Consider the following 26,537-nt stretch of genomic DNA (forward strand, 5'->3'; position numbering starts at 1 on the left):
CCTGCCCTCTCATTGTGATGTGCTGTAGGTATTGAAGGCTTTTGCTGTAGCCACCAGAGTATTCACTGCAGCTAAGGCAGTGAGGCTTTTTCCATTTTGGACCTCTTTGCTACATGCATGAAACTTTACTGTGATCAGCTGTCAGGCTAATACATTTCCTCTCAAGAGGAAATTTTTGTAAGGGCAAAGAAATCTCTCAATCGTTTCTGAATTAGGGAAGAAAAGAATACCCTGTGACCATTTTTGCACTTATTGTGAAGGGGACTGGCTATTAAAATTATGAGTCTGCTTAACACTTAATCATACCCATACTTAAATGCCACTAGAAAACACAGGATGAAAATAAGTGATTGATAAATAGGTAGATAACTAAACAGAAATATGTCATGTGCACAGTACAAGACAGTCTAAAAAAGGACTGGCTTATTTGTAAGTCTTTGTGTACAAGTATACATGGCTTTGTTTCAAAATCTGTTTAAATTCAAAGGAGTTTTTCATTTGCCCAGTCCAAAGCCCAGTGATATCACCTGCAAGTGACTAGTATGAACTAAAGCTTAGTCCCTAAACATATAGTGAAATGACTTTTCAGATGAGCTGTTGAGGGTTTTAGGGCTGAAACACAACAGAGTAGATGAAAGTTTGAACTTTAAACTTTCCCTCTGCATCTCCTGGCTACCCACAGTCTTATACTGCTGCAGCAGTTTGGGTTTTGTTGCTTTAGGAAGTACAGTTGATGATACTCTGACTTACTGTCTCCTCCTAAAATACACTCTGAAAGATATCCAGGGTACTATGTAGGTCTGTTTTTATTTATGACCTATTACATACCAATGTATTTTAAGCAGTAATTTAAATTAGCTCAGTTTGCTTTATTAAATGATTACTGTGTATTTGTGCTGCTCTGTCCCACTGGAATCCTAAACAGGGACAAAGATCCCATTTGTCTGAGTGCTGCAAAATACAAACTAAGACGGTCCACCTTTCAAAGAGGTTATAATCCAAATACAAGTGAAGAGACTGCAGAGAGACGCAGATGGGGAAGCACATGGTGCACGTGATTAGGTGACAGTTTTGGTCAGTGCCATGGACAACTTGCAGCACATCAGCCCAGTGGCTTCTAAGGAAGTTGTGGGTTTTGTTGCGAAGGAAAGTTGGAAGAAGGGATTTGAGGTGGGGCAGTGAGGTTTCTTTGTGGACATTCCTTCCACATGTTCAAGACAGTGTGGGAGAAAGCACAAAGGCATTCACTAGCAAAGTAATGACTGGGCATGAGATAGCTGAAAGGGGAAAAAAAAAAAAAACAAACCACTATACGAGGGGGCATTCACACTGCTCCACACTAGACCCCAGCCTTTGAGCCGTGAAGCTGATGGGGAAATAAATGCTTCAGCAAGGAGCAACTCGGATGAGGAGATACCTAGGGTAGTCTGAGTCAATCTCTGTAGGAGCCATCCCTTCTCTGGTGAATGAGGGAGCTGAAGATGAACCATCAGCAAGCACCCTCAGCACCTGAACTGTCTGCTTAAGTTAGGAGGTGAAAGTCGTGCCCTTCGCAAAAGGCTACCTGTTTTTATTCCTGGAAGGGAATGGAAATCCCACCAGAATCCCTTTGGTTTCATGTAGCCATAATATCGAATTCTGTCTGGATTTCATTGTGACCCAGCATCAATTAATACCCATGTGTTGTAAAGTATTAGTCATAACTGGATTTACACTTTTCTCATAAAGTTGTTGAAATGTAACTAATTTTACTGTAATTGTGATCTTTAAAATTTGAATGGTATCTTTTATTGAATAGTTGTTGCAGGACATTATTAGCTTATGGAGTTTAATATCTGGAATATAGTATAATTTACATGATTCCATTAAATGTCTATCAGATTTCAAGCTGGGTTTGAGGCTACTGCATTTGAATTACCAAAATATATGCAAATTGGAAACTTAAAAAAAAATGGAACAGAGTACAGCTTTAATTTCTTTGCTCAAATCTACCATGAGGGCAAGGAAAATTTCTTTTTAAACAAAAGAATCAGATCCATTCCTTATGAAAACAAATGATTTAGAAAAACAAGGTTAGAATGCCACCTGGGGGCTTATATTGCCATCACACTCCACTTAAGATCAGAGCAGCTTGTGATGTGTACTGTCAGATCCAAAAAATTGTTCGCTCCATTTTCTTCACAAAGTACAGTAAGACTTTTAGGAACTCATGAAAGTGTTATTCCATTTTATGGTACCTGCTTCCTTAGTCCTTCAGCAAGAATATAATAGAAGAAATGGGCACTGAAGAAGAAAACCAATTTGCTTTGCAAAGGGAAACACAGCAATATGGCTCTATTTAGGATATTTTGCTGTTTTTCACAAATAAATGTAAAACAAACACAAGATACACAGAAATAATCATATTTATTCACAATATGCAGTAGAAAACACTAGATTACATCAGCCATATAACAGACAAGGCCACAGAGTTTGTGGAGGCAGAAAAGTGATCACTCAAGCACAAATAAACTGTGTAATGCAGAAAATCAAAGCATTAAAAATGGAAATATACAGACCACATTTCTAATCCATTAAATTAGTATAAAAGTAAGTCTTTCCTTGACTTTAAATTAGAGGATTATGAACCCAGTGTGGCAAAAGTAAGAACTGACCCGAATCTTTGCCAGAAATTACAACTAAATACAAATTCTTGCTGTTAGAAACGTGTGGGTAACCTCTCCCTACTATTAGTATTCATCTGCACTTTTTGTGAACTTTTATAATTCAGACCAGTGTCACCCGACACTAAGGGGACAGACAGGTTCTTTTAGGGATCCTTGGCAGAACGATGATAGCACTAAATCATAGTTACAATTAAAGCTTTATTTTCTTAACAGGATATTATGATTAGTATAGCACAGAATTTATGATTAGAATGGCACAGGATTTCTACAAGCAGAATCAATGTAGTACAATCTATAAGTAGCGTAATACAGAATTTATAATACAACTTAACTTATGATTTCTAATCAATCACCTGGACCCTCTGCAGATCAGGTCAAATCTTAATGCATGGTTTGCTGTATCAATATAACAATCATAATCTCGACTTGAAAATCATATAAAAGAATACAAGTCAGTCCTTGGAGGAAGCAGATGATGGTGGAGGTGTCCCTGGCCACTGGGGGGGGTCACAGGTCTCACTGTCCAGCGGCACTTCCAGTCCAAGTTCCCCACTTAGGGCTTGTAACTGCTTGATTTTATAGACAGTGCTCTGTGTGCTGTTATGCTTCCCTGTTCTGTGATGTGGTCATCAACAACACCTGGTTGGCTGGGTGCCTGGGACCTTCAAGGCCAGTAAGGAAGGGAGTAATTGGCCTGGTGCTCAGGAATCTTGAGGCTAGTAGGGAAGGGAAGAAGAAATCTGTTTGGTTTGTCTACTTGGTTCACAGGACCTTCAGGGCCTGATAATGAGGGGAAGGGAACGAATATGTGACCTGCTCAGTCACAGAGAATGGCTGTGTAACCTCATAAAATGGTGTTAGTTATGCTAACCACATTACCAGGGGTCAGGAGCAGGGGGTATCAGCCAGGAGAACTTAATACACATTTTGCAAAGTTTGTTAAAGAATTTTCAAACATGGGTTTCTCTAGGTTTGCTTTATTAACAACTCAGAGTTGGGCCACCACTGCAGTGAATGGCATACTTCCAAAAATTTCCAAATCTTATATACCTTTTTACTACCCATTGTCCGAGTCCAAAGTCTTTGTAATTTTTCAGCCGATCTCTGTTCTCATATCATTATCATTCATCATTTTATCTCATCCATTCTCGTGTCTCGGTTCTTCTGAAGTTAGTGGTCATAGGCAGAAGGTCTTCGGTCACCACAATCACTTATCTTCTTACACTTCAAAGATACCTTTGAATTTCTAAAAATCACTCAGGTTATTCTATTAATTTATCTTGTTCTAAAGTTAATCACTTACTCCCATGTCTTAGGTCTAAGATGTATGATCCTTTGTTGATTCAGCTTGACTGGGTTTTAAGCCAGCCATGGAGGGGGAGACACATAGGACAATTAACCAGCTCATACATATTGTTTTATAAGCACCTGCATTTTATTAATCATATCTAAAACAATTTCTAATCATTAGTTATATGTCTAATATGAAAAGTCTTAAAACAATAAGGCTTAAGGCCTAGTTCCTTTATACACAGTTAGATGTTAAATCTAAAGCCAAGGTGATCTCATTTCCTTGAGAATTTTACCAAGTCACCATTTAGTTTTGCCTTACTCAGGAACAATCCAATACCCTTCTCCGCTCCTTCCCAGTGTCTTGAAATTCTCCATGAAGGGGGTGGATGGGAGGACTGCGCTACCTGAGTCCATCTCAGCTTATATGATAAGCTGCATCACAGTTGTAAGACGCAAAAGCACTCAGGTACCTACTGCTGGATCCTTCCATTGAGTAAGCTGCTCTGGGGCCAGACCTGGGAACTTGGCCACAGTCCTTGTGGCAAGGTGGACCATGAAGGATGTCTATCTCTAGGGGCGGAGTTCTGAAGAAGAGAAGTGGAGTTCTGAAGTCATGTCTAATTAATGAGACAAAAGGCACTCTCCTGAAGTCCATCAAAGCCATGCAAGGCTCCATGTTCACCATGCAGGAACCTGGTAGTCGTGGTTTAACCCCAGCCAGCAACTAAGCACCACGCAGCTGCTCACTCACTCCCCCCACACCCAGTGGGATGGGGGGGAAAAGAAGTAAAACCTGTGGGTGGTGAGCAATTGCATTGTGCATCACTTGTATATTCCAATCCTTTTATTATTACTATTGTGATTTTATTAGTGTTATTGTTCTCATTATTAGTTTCTTCTTTTCTGTTCTATTAAACCATTCTTATCTCAACCCAGGAGTTTCAGTTCTTTTCCTGATTCTCTACCCCATCCCACTGGGTGGGGAGGGGAAGTGAGTGAGTGGCTGTGCGGTGCTTAGTTGCTGGCTGGGGTTAAACCATGACACACAAGTACTCAGGGAGTCAACTAGGAAAGATGCCCTCCTAGACTTGTTTGTGAATAGAGAAGGACTTGTGGGAGATGTGATGGTAGGTGGCTGTCTTGGCCACAGTGATCATGAAATGGTTGAGTTTAAAATTTTCAGTGTAATGAGAAAAAAGGACAGCAGAGTTGCTACCCTGGACTTCAAGAGAGCAAACTAACCTATTCAGGGAGCTACTTAGCAGAGTACCCTGGGAATCTGCTTTTGAGGGCTTAGGAGTCCACGAGTGCTGGTGGGTTTTTAAGAACCACCTTTTAAAAGCACAGGAGGTGGCAATCCCATAGTGTTGCAAGTCAAGCAAGTGGGGCAGAAGACCAGCTTGGCTGAACAGGGAACTCCTCGTGGAACTCAGGAGGAAAAAGAAATTGTATGATCTCTGGAAGCGAGGTCAGGATTCACAGGAAGGTTACAGAACTGCGGTTCGCAAATGTGGGGAGAAGACATGAAAGGCCAAAGCTCAATTAGAGTGGAAACTGGCCAGTGTTGTCAGACAATAAGAAGGGCTTGTTTTAAGTATGTTAATAGCAAAAGGAGGTCTAAAGAAAACATTGGACCAATATTTGTTGAAGATGGTCATCTGACTAATAGGGATGAAGATAAAGCAGAGGCATTCAATGCTTTTTTTTGCCTTGGTCTTTAATAATACTGATAGACCTTGGGCTGCCCGGTCCTCTGAGCTGGAGGACCATGACTGCAGGAACAGTGACTTGCCATTTGTGGACACTGAAATTGTAAGGGACCAGCTGTATCAGCTGAATGTTCACAAGTCCATGGGGCCTGATGGGATTCATCCCAGAATACTGAAGGAGCTAGCAGATGTTATGGCAGGACCCCTCTCGATCATCTACCAAAGGTCTTGGCAGTCTGGGGAGGTCCCTGCTGACTGGAAGCTAGCCAATATTATTCCAATTTACAAGAAGGGCATGAGGGAAGACCCAGGGAACTACAGACCTGTTAGTCTAACCTCAGTTCCTGGAAAAATTATGGAGAAGATCATACTGGGTGCTACTGAAAGGCATTTAAAGAATAATGCAATCATCAGGCACAGGCAACATGGGTTCACAAAGGGAAAGTCCTGTTTAACTAATTTGATGTCCTTCTATGATAAGGTCACCCACCTAGTGGGTGAAGGGAAGGTGGTGGATGTGGTTTTTCTGGATTTTAGTAAGGCTTTTGATATTGTCCCTCACAGCATCCTTCTGGACAAGTTGTCCAACTGTGGGATGAGCAGGTACGCAGTGTGCTGGGTGAAGAACTGGCTGAACAGCAGGGCTGAAAGGATTGTAGTGAATGGGGCTACATCTGGCTGGTGACCGGTCACCAGCAGCATTCCTCATGGTTCATTTCTAGGGCCAGTCCTGTTCAATAGATTTATCAATGATCTGGATGCAGGAGTTGAATGCACCATTAGCAAGTTTGCTGATGATACCAAACTGGGAGGTGCTGTTGACACTCTCGAGGGACAAGAGGCCTTGCAGAGGGATCTAGATAGATTGAAGCATTGGGCAATTGTCAATGGCATGAAATTTAACAAGAACAAATGCCAGATTCTGCACCTGGGATGGAGTAATGCCAGGCACAAGTATAAATTGGGAGAGGACTGGCTGGAGAGCAGCCCTGCAGAAAGGGATCTGGGGGTGCTGGTCAACAGCAGGTTCGATATGAGTCAGCAGTGTGCCCTGGCAGCCGAGAGGGCAAACCACATCCTGGGGTGCATCAAACACAGTATAACCAGCCGGTCAAGAGATGTGATTATCCCACTGTATTCAGCGTTGGTGCAGCCTCATCTTGAGTACTGTGTGCAGTTCTGGGCCCCACAATTTAAGAAGGATGTGAAGGTCCTTGAATGCATCCAGAGGAGGGCAACAAAGCTGGTGAAAGGGCTGGAAGGAATGTCCTATGAGGAGCGGCTAAGGACTCTGGGTTTGTGTGGTTTGGAGAAAAGGAGGCTGAGGGGTGACCTCATTGCTCTCTACAGCTTCCTGAGGAGGGGAAGTGGAGAGGAAGGCACTAAGCTCTTCTCCCTGGTAGAATAGAATAGAATCATTAAATTTGGAAAAGACCTCTAAGATCATCAAGTCCAACCGTCAACCCAACACCACCATGCCCACTAAACCATGTCCTGAAGTGCCACGTCTACGCGTTTTTTGAACACCTCCAGGGATGGTGACTCTACCACTTCCCTGGGCAGCCTGTTCCAATGCCTGACAACCCTTTCAGTAAAGAAACTTTTTCTAATATCCAATCTAAACCTCCCCTGGCACAACTTGAGGCCATTTCCTCTCGTCCTATCACTAGTTATTTGGGAGAAGAGACCAGTACCCACCTCACTACAACCCCCCTTCAGGTAGTTGTAGAGAGCGATAAGGTCTCCCCTCAGCCTCCTTTTCTCCAGACTAAACAACCCCAGTTCCCTCAGCTGCTCCTCATAAGATTTGTGTTTCAGGCCCCTCACCAGCTTTGTTGCCCTTCTCTGGACATGCTCCAGCAACTCAATGTCTTTCTTGTAGTGAGGGGCCCAAAACTGAACACAGTACTCAAGGTGCAGCCTCGCCAGTGCCAAGTGCAGGAGAACAATCACTTCCCTAGTCCTTCTGGCCACACTATTTCTGATACAAGCCAGGATGCTGTTGGCCGCCTTGGCCACCTGGGCACACTGCTGGCTCATATTCAGCCAGCTGTCAACCAGCACCCCCAGGTCTTTTTCTGCCAGGCAGCTTTCCAGCCACTCTTCCCCAAGCCTGTAGGGGTGCATGGGATTGCTGTGACCAAAGTGCAGGACCCAGCACTTGGCCTTGTTGAACCTCATACAATTGGCCTCGGCCCATCGATCCAGCCTGTCCAGATGCCTCTGTAGAGCCTTCCTACCCTTGAGCAGATCAACCCTCCCTCCCAACTTGGTGTCATCCGCAAACTTCCTGAGGGTGCACTCGATCCCCTTGTCCAGATCATTGATAAAGATATTAAACAGAACTGGCCCCAATACTGAGCCCTGGGGAACACCACTTGTGACCAGCTGCCAACTGGATTTAACTTCGTTCACCACAACTCTCTGGGCTTGGCCATCCAGCCAGTTTTTTACCCAGTGAAGAGTACACTTGTCTAAGCCATGAGCCGCCAACTTCTCAAGGAGTATGCTGTGAGTATCCAGTGATAGGATGCATGGGAATGTTCAAAACTGTGCCAGGGGAGGTTTAGACTGGACATTAATTAGGAAGCATTTCTTTATCAAGAGGGTGGTCAAACACTGGAGCAGGCTTCCTAGAGAGGTGGTCGATGCCCCATGCCTGTCAGTGTTTGAGAGGCATTTGGCCAATGCCCTTAATAACATGCTTTAACTTTTGGTCATCCCTGAATTGGTCAGGCAGTTGGACTAGATGATCACTGTAGGTCCCTTCCAACTGAAGTAGTATATTCTATTCTAAATATAGCTTTTTGAGCAAAACTTACTTTATCATCAGGCTTCTGAGATCCTGATCTTCACCTCCTTGTAACTCATATTTCCTTGTTAGAGACAGTGAGATCTCTGGTTTTGCAAGTTGATTCAGCATGCTTTTCTTGTTAGGGTCATTGGGATCAACAGCTCCTTGCCCTGTAAGGAAACATAGAATTATAGAATAGTTTGGGTTGGTAGGGACCTTTTAAAGGTCATCTAGTCCACCCCCCCCCACCCCCCTGCAATATGCAGGGACATCTTCAACTAGATCAGGGTGCTCAGAGCCTCGTCCAGCCTGACCTTGAATGTTTCCAGGGAGGGGGCATCTACCACCTCTCTGGGCAACCTCTTCCAGTGTTTCACCACCCTCACAGTAAAGAATTTCTTCCTTATATCTAGTCTGAATCTACCCTCTTTTAGTTTAAAACCATTACCCCTTGTCCTATTGCAACAAGCCCTACTAAATAGTCTGTCCCCATCTTTCTTATAAGCCCCCTTTCAGTACTGAAAGGCAGCAATAAGGTCTCCCCAGAGCCTTCTGTTCTCCAGGCTGAACAATGGCAACTCTCTCAGCCTTTCCTCATAGGAGAGATGTTTCATCCCTCTGATCATTTTTGTGGCCCTCCTCTGGACCCACTCCAACAGGTCCATGTCTGTCTTGTACTGAGGTCCCCAGAGCTGGATGCAGCACTCCAGGTGGGGTCTCACCAGAGTGGAGTAGAGGGGCAGAATCACTTCCCTCGACCTGCTGGCCACGTTTCTTTTGATGCAGCCCAGGATACGGTTGGCTTTCTGGGCTGCGAGCACACATTGCTGGTTCACGTCCAGCTTTTCATCCACCAGTACCCCCAAGTCCTTCTCTGCAGGGCTGCTCTCAATCCCTTCATCCCTCAGCCTGTATTGATACCGCGGGGTGCCCCAACCCAGGTGCAGGACCTTGCACTTGGCCTTGTTGAACCTCATGAGGTTCACATGGGCCCACTTCTTGAGTTTGTCCAGGTCCCTCTGGATGGCATCCTGTCCCTCAGGTGTGTCAACTGCACCACTCAGCTTGGTGTCATCTGCAAATTTGCTGAGGGTGCACTCGATCCCACTGTCTATGTCATTGATGAAGGTTTTAAACAGTACTGGTCCCAATATGGACCCCTGAGGGACACCATTCGTCACTCATCTCCATCAGGACATTGAGCCATTGACCACTACCCTCTGGATGCAACCATCCAGGCAATTCCTCATCCACCGAACAGTCCACCCATCAAATCCATATCTCTCCAATTTAGAGAGAAGGACATTGTGGGGGACCATGTCAAAGGCCTTACAGAAGTCCAGATAGATGACATCCATAGCTCTTCCCTTGTCCACTGATCTAGTCACTCCATCATAGAAGGCCACTAGGTTGGTCAGGCATGATGTGCCCTTGGTGAAGCCATGCTGGCTGTCTCGAATCACCTCCCTGTCCTCCATGTGCCTTAGCACAGCTTCTAGGAGGATCTGTTCCATGATCTTCCCAGGCACAGAGGTGAGGCTGACAGGTCGGTAGTTCCCAGGGTCCTCCTTTCTACCCTTTTGAAAAATGGCTGCAATGTTTCCCTTTTTCCAGTCGCCGGGGACTTCATCTGACTGCCATGACTTTTCAGATATCATGGGGAGTGGCTTGGCAACTACATCAGCCAATTCCCTCAGGACTCTGGGTTGCATCTCGTCAGGTCCCATAGACTTATGTATGTTCAGGTTCCTCAGGTGGTCACAAATATGGTCTTCTCTTACAGTGGGAGGGGCTTTGCTCCCCCAGTCCCCATCTTGCAGTCCATCCACTCGAGAGGTGTGGGAAGAGAGATTGCCAGTGAAGACTGAGGCAAAAAAGTTGTTGAGTACCTCAGCCTTCTCCTCGTCTGTTGTTAGCAGTTTGCCAGTTGTGTTTATCGGGAGGGGTACACTTTTTTGACCTTCCTTTTCTGGCTGACGTACCTGTAGAAGCACTTCTTATTCTTTGCATCCCTTGCCAAGTTGCACTCCAGCCATGCCTTGGCCTTTCTGACCCCATCCCTACACAACTGGGCAGCGTCCCTATACTCTTCCCAGGATACCTGTCCCTGCTTCCGCTGCCTGTGCATTTCCTGCTTGCCCTTTAGTTTGACCAGGAGGTCTTGAGTCAGCCATGCCAGTCTCTTGCCTTCCTTTCCTGATTTCTTACACCTGGGGATCGAGAGCTCTTGCACTCTATGGAAAGCATCCTTATGATCTGCCAGTTCTGTTCTGCCCCCTTGTCCCTGAGGGCAGTTTCCCAGGGGGTCCTATTGACTGACTCCTTGAACAGCTGGAAGTTTGCTTTCCTAAAATTCAGGGTCCTGACTTTACTTTTTGCCTGTCCCTTATCCCTCAGGACTGCAAACTCCACCAGTGCATGATCACTGCAGCCCAGGCTGTCTCCAGTCTTGATGTCTCTGATTAGCTCACTTTTGTTGGTGACCAACAGGTCCAGTAACGCATCCTCTCTGGTAGGGCTGTCTATTACCTGACATCTTTTACTTCAGTTTGCCAGCTTTCCCAAGATTCAATGCATGAAACGAACAAGAACCTAGATAAATCACTAAGTCTTCAGAAATATTAAGTTTATTAAATAGCACACCAATTCCTACCATTTAGAAGCAGTCTTTTTTTCAATATTGAACAATCAAAACTGTAAGCAAGCTATTTCAAGTCCAGTTAGAATATTTTGGAAATGCCACCAATTCTTACTTCTCAAGCTACTGATGTGGAAAAGACTCACATGCCTTCTTCTCAAAGAAGAATACAATTTAATATCCTTTGTCCTAACATGCAGTGATAGTAAAAAATTAAAGAATAGCAGCTATGTTAACAAGCTATTCACTTGGAAGCTGGTATTATCCATTACTTCCTAGCTACTTTCTAAACAGTTCACATCCTACTACAATTAAGGCAAATTAAATGTCAGTCACATCTGTTTCTTATAACTTTCTAATAGTTTTGCATATTTTTTCAAACTTCATTTTTATTTGGATATTTAGCTGTCAAAATTAAAAATGGTTATTTTGAGAATTCTCAGTGCACTTTTTGTTATTAAAAATCGCATGTTTTCTATCTGCTATTTGAGCACAACAGGATCATTCTGCTAGAACCATTATGTTTGGATTTTGAATCATATCATTAATCTTTAGACTGAATAGTGCAGTTAGAAGAAGGTTCAACTATAAGCAATGATGTTTCAAAAAGTGTTCAGAAAAGAATTCTATAGTAAATAAAGAAGCTGTCATCATGAAAGACAGAAGAGTTTGTGCATCTTGCAAGTATTTAAATCAAGCCCCCATTTAATCCTACCCCTAGAGTGAAGTTAACCATGAAGATGAAGAACAGCATACCAAGGAAAGACTCTACATCAGGAACAGGTCCCAGCCCTTCCAGCAATTTGTTCAGCAGGTCATTTGGCTCAGTGGCAATGGCATTCTGGTGTTCTAATAGTAGCTATAAACAAACAAATGAAGTCATCATCCAAAAAGCTTGCCCAGTGTCTTTATACTTGTAAATAAATCCGGAGACTAAATGCTGAAAAAAACAGACCTAGTGTGATCAGGATTATGGAGTACCCAAGGGGAGGGGAAGCATGCTCAGTTCTAGACTACGAGTTTAGAATTGCTCTTCCTGCAAAACAGCTTGCCATGATCCTCTGGCAGTTGTCTCCAGAGTGCTGAACATCACAGCTGAGCAGAAAAAGTTTAAGATTTCCCTTCAGGACTAACAAAGTATCACAAAGGGTGATAATCCCAAGCAGAGCATTTCAGTGCTACATCCTGAATTAAGCACACAAAGGAATGAAGACAGGGTTGGTGGTGCATAGAAAGGTACCTTTTTTTCTGTATATCCAGTCCAGTAGCTTTTCTGAAATACAATAGCATCAGTGATACCTTTCAGAAATGGCTATATTTTATAAGTGAGAAACTAGCTATGGAGCACCTGCAGCACAATTTCTAATAGACCTAGTAGTTTCAGGATATTTGTGAACATATTCACAATAATTCCCATTGCATCTGGGCATATGCGAGAGACTGAAAGAGTTAATGTCTCAAACATTGTGATCGGGCAAGTTCTGCATAACAGTGAAATCTGCATAACAACAAACCCTGCATAGCAAGGAACCACAGGTGAAAAGAAGCCAGTCAGCACAGGACATCAGCAACTGGATGGGGAGGGCCTGCTGGAGGGTGGGAAGGTTCTTGTTCTGATATGCTGTTCTGATATGCTGAGCAGGGCAGCTCACCATGCATGGCCAAAGAGCAAACAATGGTCACGTCTGCAGGGAAGGAGAAGTTACTCCCCAAACGACCCCCCAAGCCCACCAACCCATTTCCTGAAGGTTCTGAAAGCACAAACCCGTGCATGACACCTAATTAGCCTAATGAGTTTGAGTGCCCGCCTGAAGGAGGGGCAAGGATGATAAAAGGACACAAACTGAAGCCCCAGGTGTGCAAGCCCACTGGAACTGAACCTTTAGACCAATGCTGGACCTAAGACTGGTGAAATCTTTCTCTTCTCTTTTCCTCCGTCTCTCCCTCTCTCTCCTTTTCAGAATCCCTACACCTCATCCCTTTAAGACATAAAACCGTTGACAATGTCTGGGACTAGGAGTGGATCTAGCTGCCCCTAGGCTCTTCTCTGAGAAAGAGTCTTGAAAGCAAGGGGGTCCACTATGAACCTCGTGACTCAACGGGAGGGATCTCCTTATTCCCTGGATTGATGTATATGGTTACCACGGGTTACATTGGTTTACTGAGGTAGTCTCATGCCAATTCCTGTTGTGAGACACCCTGCCACCTGCTGTTATGCCTTCCAAGTTCAGTTTGCTTCTGCCATGAATAAAATGTTTAACTGATCGTTTGGTGTCGTTTCACCTTAATTTAGCCCGAGGAAATTCTGAAATCAACATGACTCCCTGGCCTGTCCAGCCCAGGTTGTGACATTTTTGGTGTAGTTGGCAGGATTCCCTTGGTGTTGCTAAAGCGATCATTGGGACCAGGTCTCTGCTGCGGCCCCTCTCTGCGAGGAGTCATACACAAGGGGAGATAGTCCTCAGAGGACTAATAAAGGGATCTGATATCCATAAATGTGTGCCCATTATGCCCCCCGGGGACATCTGACCATAGACCCTACTTGTCTCCTGGGGAGATTAGAGGTCTACAGTGCCCAGCTCTTTCCCCTTGGTATGATGTCGGTTTGTGCAGTTTTAGGAGCCACTCTGGTGGCAGCACAACAGAACAAATGCATGACCTGACAAGCAGAAGGGAAGATGATAAAATCCCTTCAAGATTTAGTGAAGGCTTTGCAGGAGCATTTGGAAAATGAGACAAGAAGTGTCTCTGATCAGCTTGCCACTGAGTGAATGACTAACCAGAGACTACATACTGCTTTGACTGAGGCTCTGGAGCGGGAAAGAGTATTAAGAGAGCAATTAGATGAAACTCGCTCCCAGATTGGTGTAGAAAATGTGGATGCAGACTCTGATGGGGAAAAAGAATCAAAATCGTACCCTTTTGAAGACCTAGGACAGATAAGGGAAATACTTTCTCCTGAGAGGAGGGAAGCCACAATGCGGCCTTTGATTAAGACTGAGACTGTGGATGGTGGTCAAGGAGGAGCCCAACAAATTACCACCCACATCATCCCCTATTCCCCCACTGATTTGGCTAAAATTCAGGAAAAATATTCCCAGGGACCCCGAGAAACAGAAACTGAGTATGTGTGGAGAGTATCCCTTGCTGGGGGTGACCGCATCCTCCTAAGTGAGGACAAGGCAAGAGGATATTGGGGTCCAGGGGTTTTCCTAACTACAAATAACAATAGAGCGCCGTGGTCCCTGACCCAAAGAGTAGCATATTGGGCAGGTGGATTGGACCCTATGGAGAGGGGAGACCCCTTCTCAATTAAAACGCCTATGGTGGGTCACATTTTGGAGAGCGTACAAAAAGCTGCATGTCTCCAGCTGATGCATGATCGATTCCTGGTTCTGCAACAGTTCTCCCCCATGCAATGTGTGGCAGACCCCGAAAGGTTGCATCCTCTTATAAGGGGACTGCCTGATGCCTTGAAATTGTATGCAGTGCAGTTACAAGATCGCTTGAGAGTACCCCGACTCCGAAGAAGGAGAGGCCCCCCAGAGATGACATTGGGAGAAGTAGCACAGGAATTGATTAATTATGGGAGACAGATGGGATTCACCACTCAGGGAGACACAAAATCTAAAGCGGACCTCAGGAGGGTGGAAGGGAATGGGGAAATAAAAGCTAAGCCCCCGTACAATTCTCGACACACCCCCCCTGAAGAGGCCGACATGGCCTCCTGACAATAAAAGATACATACTGTGGACAGAGGGTATCTCAAAGGGAATCCCCAGGGAGGTGATGGACAGGTTGCCCACTCTCAACCTGGAAGGTCTGGTGAAAGGCTGGGACAAAATAGAAGGGGCCCTATCTCCCTCAAACTTTAAAGACCTTTCTCCCCCATCCTGAGAACCCAGGGACATGGCCCCTTCTGCTCCTCAGGAGGCTAAATTGATTGATTTGGAGCCGGGGGATGGCCGGTGGGTCTGTCACTGATTTGTTATTAGTTAGAATTAATTTTAATAGGAATATGGAACTATAAGAAATATTTTAGCAAAATTATATATTGCATTCTATATATTTAACCAACAACTAACAGCTGTTGTGAAATCCCCTGTGTAGCCCTGTACCAAGGCCGGAGGAATTGGTTAAAATCATCTAGTAGGAACATTTAGAACTTAGATAACAGATGTCAGAATTTCAAATTAATAGGAACTTAGGAACTTAAGAAAATGTATTATGTGTAACTATAAGAATTTGAGTATTGTTTGAAATCAGTTAACCACGGAAGCTTTGGTAAAGATTTACTTTGATCTAATTAACGAGAATTCCAATCAGTAGAGTTAAGTGAGATTAACCAATGATTGTTTTAGTATAAGAATATTGATGAGGTGGTGTGACTGAGGACCAATCACTAGAAATATTAAATTCAAGAATTAACATTGAATGTATTTTATGTAAATCTAATACATGATGGCAAAAATCATACTGCGCAGAATCACATGAAAGGTCAACTATCGGACAAAGTGAGGAAGACTATGGAAGACCACCAGAGGGCTTCTGAAGACCACCAGAGACCTTCACTGCGCCTGCGTAAAGGACATTTACATATGCTAATAACTTCCCAGAAATCTAATGAATATGTATAACATTTCTCAGAAATCTAATGAATATGCATGAATAAGTTTAATATAAGGTGTATGATTTTGGTGTTCAGGTGTGCGTGGTTCGTGAGAGGACTCGCCCACGCACCCGGCTGTCAATAAAGAAGTGTCTGCTTATCTACACTAAATTGGTGTTGATAAGTTCCTTATTCCGAGTTTTTCGGTAACAGTTTCTGGCAACCCAGATGGGACCTCGCTGAGAGAGACTGGAGGAGTCGGGGACTTGATTGGTTCCTGCCGGCACCGAGGATTTCTCGGGGATACCCATCGATCCCCGATCCATAAGGCTCTCTGCGACGTCCCCTGGATTTTGGTAAGACACTTCTTTTCTTTGAAATATTAAGGATAGCTATCCGGGTGGGTTAGAGTCCCACCGTATTGTAAGTGGGTTGGAGTCCCACCGTGTAGTCTGCCTGTCAGACACGGCGAAAGCTGCGCAGGGTTGGACTGAAGGATCCTGAAGGAAGTGGAAGCCTAGGCGTCTGCCCGTAAGACATAAGTGAAAGCTATTGCTGGGTTGGACAATTTGGGAGTGGGTTAGAGTCCCACAGCTTTTGAAAATTCTGGGTTGGAGTCCCAGCTTCAAAAGCATTTTGGAAACTTTGGGTTTGAGTCCCAATTTCAAGGAATCTTTAAGAGTATATGTGTACCTTTGTGAGATATTTAGTGTATTTGGAAGTATCATAAATCAGAATTAAGAGTTGTGTTACAGTGTGTTATATACCTTTGTTTAAACTAACAATTGTGGAAAGGTGTGAGTGTGAGTGTTGTAAGTGTAATTGAGCACGAAGCGAGTGTGGAGTTTGGAAGTTTTAAGTGAGAGTATATTTTGCTGATTAATAATCTTGCCAGGGGATATTGGTTATGACTCTTGCCTAGGGAAGTCGGCTTTGTCCGTGCCCTGGACAAGTAGGTGGACTCCATTACCTGGCAACAATTGTTATTTGCATTTGTTTGATATCTGGTATTTGATACATGCATTTGGTATTTGAAACTTTGTACTTAATACTTGGCATTTGATACTTGGTTTGGTATTTGACATTTGATATTTGATTATTGACATTTGATACTTGATATTTGATATGTATATTTAATAGATATTTGGTATCTGATATATAAAGATAATGACATTAGCCAGATTATTTAAGAATAAGAGTATGGGAAATTTATCCACTGATAGAAAGATACCAAAAACATCTCTGTTGGGATGTTTGTTGGCACATTGGAGTAAATTGTATGATAACTTATATAAAAATCAAATGATTGAATATTGTAATCACTGGTGGCCCTTGTATGTTTTGGAAGATCAGGAAAAATGGCCAACAAATAGAACTTTAAGTTATAATATTATATTACAGTTAATGTTATTTTGTAGAAGAGAGTAAATGGAATAAAGTGCCATATGTAGATTTTTTTTTTAAGTGAAAGTATCTGACGAAGACCGGAGGGGAGTGTCCCAGTAGAACCTCTGGTTACAACTAAACTGGTAGAACAGAAAATTGAATTTGAATTGACACTAGAGTCATCTTTTTAGCTTTCAATACCTTAGAGAGAGAATTAAGTTCTGAAGAAATTGGTGGTGTTGGTGCAACAAGTGAATGAGAAACTAGACCCTTTTTTTTTTTAAATCTTTAACAATGAAATTAGGAAAGCAGTGGGTCACTCATCAGTTTTTGTATGTGACAAATTCTCTTAAACTCCTGCTAAGGAGAAATTTATTTGAGAATTTAGAGGCAGAAATTAAATGTTAAAAATGGAGAGATTAAAATTTTAATTCCAGAAAGTAAACATATCGAAGCAGTGGCTTTGTTGTTGCAGGACGGTCACCAAAGCAGAGGATCATACCAATCAAAGTAAATAATGCTGTAATTCCAATCATCTGGGCTGGGGAAGTTCCTGGTAAATCCAAAAGAGCAGAGCCTGTGAGAATTGATTTAAAGCCAGGATCGAGTCCGGTAAGAATTAAACAATACCCCCTAAAACTGGAAAGTCGGAAAGGGTTAGTACTGATAATACAAAAATTTCTAAAGTACAAATTGTTAATAGAATGTGAATCCAAATATAATACCCCAATCTTGCCTGTTAAAAAGGCTAATGGAAAATTACAGGCTGGTTCAAGACCTTAGAACAATAAATCAAATAGTACGAGATATTCATTTGGTAGTAGCAAATCTTAATACTTTGTTAACAGCCCTAACAGAGAAACAAGAATGGTTTACAGTGTTAGACTTAAAAGATGCCTTTTTCTGTATTCCCTTGAATCCCAATAGTCAAAAGCTTTTGCTTTTGAATGGGAAAATCCTGAGACTGGAAAAAAAAAAAGCAATATACATGGACAGTCTTGCCTCAAGGCTTTAAGAACAGCCCTACCATTTTTGGAAATCAATTGGCACAAGAATTAGAGATTTGGAAAAAAGAAAATAATCAAAGAATCCTGTTGCAATATGTAGATGATTTATTAATTGCAGCTGAGACGGAAGAACAATGTACAAAGTTAACTCTTAACTTTTTGAACTTTTTGGATATCAGTGGATATCGAGTGTCAAAAGAAAAAGCCCAAATAACCCAGAGAGAAGTAACTTATTTGGGTTTAGAAATCCTGAAAGGACAGAGACAATTAGGAACTGAGAGAAAGGAGGCAATTTGTCGTCTCCCTGAACCTAAGACTCTAAAAGAATTGCGAACATTTCTGGGAATGGTTGGGTGGTGTCACCTGTGAATTGCAAATTATGGCTTGCTGGTCCGACCTTTATACAAGCAGCTCAAAACCTCAAACAATAGATTTATAGATTGGACTGATGCCGGGAAAGTTGCTTTTAAACAACTAAAACAGGCTTTAATAGAGGCGCCAGCCCTAGGCCTGCCAGATCTCACAAAGACATTTGAACTCTTTATTCATGAAAGATGAGGTATAGCTCTGAGTGTCCTGGTCCAATATCTGGGACCAAGTCAGCGAGCTGTGGCCTACTTCTTGAAACAATTAGACAATGTGAGTCTGAGATAGCCTGGTTGTCTAAGAGCCGTTGCTGTAGCTGTGCTATTGATCCAGAAAGCTTGTAAGTTCACCTGAAGACAAAAGATTACTGTGTATGTTCCCGCTATGATAACTATTGTGTTAAAACAGAAAGGGGGCACTGGTTATCCCCTAATAGACTGCTGAAATACCAAGTGGTGTTGCTGGAACAAAGTGATGTTTACTTAAAAACTACTACCATCGTTAACCCTGCTGTGTTTTCAACAACTGATCAAGTTAAAGGAGAACTGGAACATGACTGCTTGTAGACAATCGAAGGAGTTTACTCCAGCCGACCGGATCTCTGAGATGTGCCACTGGAAGAAACAGATTGAGAACTGTATACCGATGGAAACAGTATTCATCCATGAAAGAGAGCGTTTATCAAGATATGCAATAATTACTACTGAGGAGGTAATTGAATCGTGAACTTTGCCTTCAAATATCTGCCCAAAAGACTGAATTGATAGCTCTTATTCGAGCACTGGAACTAAGTGGAAAAAAAAACCAAAAAAACCAAACAAGTCAACATTTGGACAGACTCAAAGTGCTTTTGGAGTAATACATACACATGAAACAATATGGAGAGGAAGAGGACTGTTATCTGCACAAGGAGCCACCATTCAACATGCAGAACAAATACTGAAATTGTTAGAAGCCATCCGAAAACCAATAACAGTCACTATAATATACTGTAAAACACATCAGTTAAGTAAGACTGTTCCTGAAAGAAGTAACCGATTGGCTAATAAAGCTGTTAAAGAGGCTACAGAAAAAGACATCCTAACACTAGTTTTAGAGAAAAGTGTAAAATTGTCTAAAGAAACTCCAAATTATAATAAAAAAGATGAAAAATTAATTATTAAATTACAGACTAACAAAATAAAATAGGATAGGCTATAACACTGATAAGTCAAATAATGGTCCCACCCACAATAATAAGAGAAATTGCCCTAGCTGAACATAACAAAATATATTGACGAACAAAAAGTAAAATATGACAAAGATTGTTTAAACAATTATAAGCGGATATAAAATTTATATATAAAAATATCCCCAAATGAGTAATAAGATTATCTTTGGAATTATTAAATAAGGAAAACTTTTTAAGAGAATTGTCTTGAAAAGAAAGATATATCCTAATTTTAGTTGATATTTTATTGGGTGGCCTGAGGTTTTCCCTTGTCGCACCAACAAAGCAAGAAAAGTAGTTAAAGTCTTGCTCGAAGAGATAATACCAAAATTTGGAGTGCCTGTAAGAATGTCATCCGACAATGGCCCTCATTTTATAACAAAGATTATGAAACAAGTTGAGCAAAGTATTACCTATAGATTGAGACTATCAATCACACCCCATATAGACCACAAGCAAGGAAAAAAAAAAAAACCAAAACCTTAAACAACAGTTGAGCAAAATTGAAAAAGAAACTGAAACCATTCAAGAGGATATGTCAGAAGATTGGCTGGGAAAAATTTTTAGCGGATTAAGATGGAATCTGAGCTCTTGGGTACAGTCTATAATCAAAACTCTGTTTCTGTTACTAATTGTCTTTTTGATGATCATGCTGCTATATGCTTGCTTGAAGAGACAATTTACTAACAGGATTACAGTCAACCGCATGATCATGAGAGAGGTTTCAATTATTCCACCAGAATACAGTCCACCACCAACATATGTTGAAACAAATATTAACTTTTAAAATAATAGTAGATAAATGTTATGTAAATAATGTGAAAGTATTGAAATAATTTTCAACACTTTCAAAGGGGGGAAATGTCACTGATTTGTTATTAGTTAGAATTAATTTTAATAGGAATATGGAACTATAAGAAATATTTTAGCAAAATTATATATTGCATTCTATATATTTAACCAACAACTAACAGCTGTTGTGAAATCCCCTGTGTAGCCCTGTACCAAGGCCGGAGGAATTGGTTAAAATCATCTAGTAGGAACATTTAGAACTTAGATAACAGATGTCAGAATTTCAAATTAATAGGAACTTAGGAACTTAAGAAAATGTATTATGTGTAACTATAAGAATTTGAGTATTGTTTGAAATCAGTTAACCACGGAAGCTTTGGTAAAGATTTACTTTGATCTAATTAACGAGAATTCCAATCAGTAGAGTTAAGTGAGATTAACCAATGATTGTTTTAGTATAAGAATATTGATGAGGTGGTGTGACTGAGGACCAATCACTAGAAATATTAAATTCAAGAATTAACATTGAATGTATTTTATGTAAATCTAATACATGATGGCAAAAATCATACTGCGCAGAATCACATGAAAGGTCAACTATCGGACAAAGTGAGGAAGACTATGGAAGACCACCAGAGGGCTTCTGAAGACCACCAGAGACCTTCACTGCGCCTGCGTAAAGGACATTTACATATGCTAATAACTTCCCAGAAATCTAATGAATATGTATAACATTTCTCAGAAATCTAATGAATATGCATGAATAAGTTTAATATAAGGTGTATGATTTTGGTGTTCAGGTGTGCGTGGTTCGTGAGAGGACTCGCCCACGCACCCGGCCGTCAATAAAGAAGTGTCTGCTTATCTACACTAAATTGGTGTTAAGTTCTTTATTCTGAGTTTTTCGGTAACAGGTCCATTTGAGAAGGCTCACAGAAAGTGATAAAGGGACCTGTTAATTACCTTTCCCCTCAACCCCTTTATGTTTTATATTTGCACTTTGTCGAACCAAAGAAAAATGGAGAATAATGGCAAGGGACTCGTGTTAGTCCCAATTCTATTAATTGTTATTTGTGTTATCAGTTTATTGTTACTTGTAATTTCTGTCTGTTATTATAGGGAAAGATGCTTTAGGGAGCCTTTTCCCTCATCCTGATCTTTTCCACTGGAGGACAGGGAAAAGATTCTCCAGATTTAGCTTGGAGTTTGATTCAAGGTTTTATGCACCTCTGGAATGACACCGATCAAGGTGTTTGTACAAAGGAATTCAATTCGGCCTCATTAATCTAAATATCACCAATCTTGTGGAAAAAAAAAAAGGCTGGTAAACCAAATTGCTACTGGAACAACGCTTCTGGAGGAGCTTTCATGGCTCTAAAAACCTCCCTCTGATGATTCAAAAATTTATCTTCCATGGGGAGGAAACCTTGAATCTTGTGATGTTTTTGTTAAAAAAAACATGGGGTATTGTGAGAGAATGAAAGAGTTAATGTCTCAAACATTGTGGTAGGGCAAGTTCTGCATAATGACGAAATCTGCATAACAAACCCTGCCTAGCAAGGAACCACAGGTGAAAAGAAGCCTATCAGCACCCATCAGCAACAGGACAGAGAAGGCATGCAGGAGGGTGGGCAGCTACCTCTTCTGATGTGCTGTTCTGATATGCTGAGCAGGGCAGCTCACCATGTATGGCAAAAGATCACCTCTGCAGGGAAGGGGAAGTTACTCCCCAAACGATCCCCAAGCCCCCAGACCTATTTCCCAAAGGCTCACAAACTGCTCATGACACCTAATTAGCCTAATGAGTTTGAGTGACCACCGAAGGAGGGGCAAGGATGATAAAAGGACACAAACTGAAGCCCTACGTGCGCAAGCCCACCCACCAGAACTGGACCCCTCGGCTGACTGGACCAACGCTGGACCCAGGACTGGTGAAATCTTTCTCTTCTCTCTTTTTTTCCATAATCCCTACACCTTATCCCTTTAGAGATAAACCACTGACTAAGTCTGGGACTAGGAGTAGATCCAGCTGCCCCTAGGCTCCTCACTGAGAGGGAGTCTAGAAAGCAAGGGGGGCCACTCTGAACCTCGTGACTCAACAGGAGGGCTCCCCTTATTGTCTTCCTTGAACTGATTCCCAAATAAGCAAGGCCTGTAGTATATGTTTGGTGATGTATGGTTAGCACGTTACACAGTTTACTGACATAGTTTCATGCCAATTTTTGTGGTGAGCATGCCAATTCTTGTTGTGAGCGAATAAAAGTTGAGTTTTGTGAGTTAAAGTATCCCTGGTGTCGTTTCACCTTAATCCTGACCTGGGAATCAGCAAACCTGAGCCATCATCCTGAGAAACTGGGACGTGACAGGTATATGGGATATTAAATCTCACTGACGGAGAATGCTGTCTCACCATACACAACGCAACTACCTCCTTAGAAGAAGCACGAAAGAAGATGAGAGAAATTACAGACAAGACTGGAGAACTTTTCCAAGCGATGCAGCCAAGAGACTGGTTTAACGGAGGATTGTTGCTGACCTCTCTCCTAACGTCCTTGGGACTCACGGGGTGGGGAAATGGCTTGTTAGGTTTGGACTCATGTTGTTATGTGGACTTTTGTTCTTAATGCTCGGCCTTGCAATTGTTCACTGTATGATTACCCGTGCCATCTCTTCCCTCTCTTCTCTCTTCTCTCCCTCTTCTGTCTACTAAGTGCTTTGTACATGTTGTCTCTTCCCTTTTCTCTCTCTCCCCTTTCTTTACATCTAAATCCCCAGCCTGGGAGAAGACTATGGAGAATATATAGACAATGTTTGAGTCACGGGGTGGTGTGAGAGAATGAAGGAGTCAATGTCTCAAATATTGTGGTGGGGCAAGTTCTGCATAACGATGAACCCTGCATAGCAAGGAACCACAGGTGAAAAGAAGCGGATCAGCACAGATCAGCATAGGACATTGTCACGACCGGGGCTGGATAGACCAGGGAGTCGTGTTGATTTCAGAATTTCCTCAGACTAAATTAAGGTGAAATGACACCAAATGATCAGTTAAACATTTTATTCATGGCAGAAGCAAACTGAACTTGGGAGGCATAACAGTAGTTGGCAGGGTTTCTCACAACAGGACTTGGCATGAAACTACCTCAGTAACCCGTGGTAATCATATACATCAATTCAGGGAAGAAAATAAGGAGAGCCCTCCCGTTGAGTCACGAGGTTCATAGTGGATCCCCTTGCTTTCTAGTCTCCTCCTCAGAGAAAAGCCTAGGGGTGGCTGATTCCACTCCTAGTCCAAGACTTGGTCAACGGTTTTATGTCTTAAAGGGATGAGGTGTAGGGATTGTGGAAAAGAGAGAGAGAGGGAGAGACGGAGGAAAAGAGAAGAGAAAGATTTCACCAGTCCTGGGTCCAGCGTTGGTCCAGTCAGCCGAGGGGTCCAGTTCTGGTGGGTGGGCTTGCGCACCTGGGGCTTCAGTTTGTGCCCTTTCATCATCCTTGCCCCTCCTTCGGGCGTGCATTCGAACTCATTAGGCTAATTAGGTGTAACCTTCAGGAAATGGGTTGGTGGGCTTGGGGGTCATTTGGGGAGTAACTTCTCCTTCCCTGCAGAGCTGACCATTGTCTGATCTTTGTATCAGAACAGCTTATCAGAACAACATATCAGAACAGGGAGCTGTGCACCCTCTGGCAAGCCCTCCCTGCCCTGTTGCTGATGTTTGTGCTGATGGGTGCTCAGCGGCTGCTTTTCACCTGTGGTTCCTTGCTGTGCAGGGTTCCTTGTTATGCAGAGTTCGTCTTTAAGCAGAACTTGCCCCACCACAATGTTTGAGACATTAACTCTTTCAGTCTCTCACAGACATCAGCAACAGGATGGGGAGGGCATGCCGGAGGGTGCGCAGCTCTATGTTCTGATATGCTGAGCAGGGCAGCTCACCATGCATGGCCAAAGAGCAAACAATGGTCATGTCTGCAGGGAAGGAGAAGTTACTCCCCAAATGACCCCCCAAGCCCACCAACCCATTTCCCGAAGGTTACACCTAATTAGCCTAATGAGTTTGAGTGCCCACCTGAAGGAGAGGCAAGGATGATAAAAGGATACAAACTGAAGCCCCACATGTGCACGCCCACTGGAACTGAACCTTTAGACCAATGCTGGTCCCAGGACTGGTGAAATCTTTCTCTTCTGTTTTCTTCTGTCTATCTCTCCCTCTCTCTCCTTTTCAGAATCCCTACACCTCATCCCTTTAAGACATAAAACCGTTGACCAAGTCTAGGACTAGGAGTGGATCCAGCCACCTCTAGGCTCTTCTCTGAGGAGGAGACTAGAAAGCAAGGGGGTCCACTATGAACCTCGTGACTCAACGGGAGGGATCTCCTTATTCCCTGGATTGATGTATATGGTTACCACGGGTTACATTGGTTTACTGAGGTAGTTTCATGCCAATTCCTGTTGTGAGACACCCTGCCACCTGCTGTTATGCCTCCCAAGTTTGCTTCTGCCATGAATAAAATGTTTAACTGATCGTTTGGTGTCATTTTGATACTGAAAAGCCGGTCGAAGAAACTCTCTAAGACTCGTTTTGGAGTTTTAGAAAGCAGGCATTCTTTATTGCAGCGCTGGATGCACGGGGGATAGTTCCACCTAGCGTGCATACCACAGCTTTAGCACAAACAGGTTATATAGAATAATTGCATATTAATCAGATTAGTATACATATACATAAAAATGATTGTAACTGATTATCATAGTACTACCTACATCCGATCATGCGCAATGAAGGATCCATTTGAGTCGAAGGGCTGCTTTTGCAACCACTGACCCATTTGAAGTTCTTGTTGGCTGTCCTTGAAGTCTTTATTCTTGTCCTTGTTCTTTGATCTTGAAGCTTAACGCAGTTTCAATCACATGTGGTCAATTCCAACATTGTTCTCATCTAGCGTACAGGAACATCTAGTCATAAGAGCAAAGAACTGCAAAACTTATGAATAATTACTAGTTAATCACTTGACTAGACTTTGTAATTATCTCCCCGGTTACCCTTTGTCTATTATTTCAACCATAATGTTCATTTATCAAATCTCACTTGCACAGTCATCTAGCAGCAAACCAGTTTTCATAGAAGGTACAAAATATTAAAACTATAAAAGTTTGAACAAACCACACGAAATGTATGGACATATGCTATCAGTTCCCCCCTTTCTGTTTGAGGCTACTAATTCTTTTAGTAGTCTCACTTGAACATAGATCGTGTCACAGCTTGTTTAAGACAGCTAAAAGCGACACAGATTATAACAATGATGATAACTACTTCTCTTGCTTTGTTGGTGAGACAAGGGAAAGCTTCAGGCTGCCCAGTAAAGGTATCAACTAGAACTAGGATATATCAATATCCCTCTTTTTGAAGCAATTCTGTAAAATCAATTTGCCTATATTTTCCTGGAGAATTTCCTTGCTTAGTAATTCCAAAAAATATTTTATTATTGGTTTTGGGATTATTACGTATACAAATTTCACATCTACTTGTAATTATTCGAATAATTTTTGTCATATCTTTATTCAAAATACACTTTTGTAAATGTTTAACAAGGTTTTCTGTTCTTCAATGTACTTTGTTATGTTCAGCCTGGGCAATTTCTCTCATTATTGCGGGTGGGACTATTATTTGACCTGTTGGTGTTACAGCCCATCCTGTTTCATTTTTGTTAGCCTGCAATTTAATAATTAATTCTTCATATTTTTCATTATAATTTGGAGCATCTTTAGGTAAATTTACACTTTTCTCTGGAACTAGTGCTAGGATGCCTTTTTCTGCAGCCTCTTTAGTAGCTCTATCAGCCAATCGGTTCCCTGTTTCAGGGACAGTCCTGCCTAACTGATGTGCTTTACAGTGCATTATCATGACTGCTATTGGTTTTTGAATGGCTTCTAACAATTTCAGTATTTGTTCTGCATGCTGAATGGTGGTTCCCTGTGCAGATAACAGTCCTCTTTCTTTCCATATTGCTCCATGTGCATGTACTACTCCAAAAGCATATTTTGAGTCTGTCCAAATGTTGACTCGCTTTCCTT

The sequence above is a fragment of the Haliaeetus albicilla genome, chromosome W (genome assembly GCF_947461875.1).
Source record: "Haliaeetus albicilla chromosome W, bHalAlb1.1, whole genome shotgun sequence".
Classification (NCBI taxonomy): Eukaryota; Metazoa; Chordata; class Aves; order Accipitriformes; family Accipitridae; genus Haliaeetus; species Haliaeetus albicilla.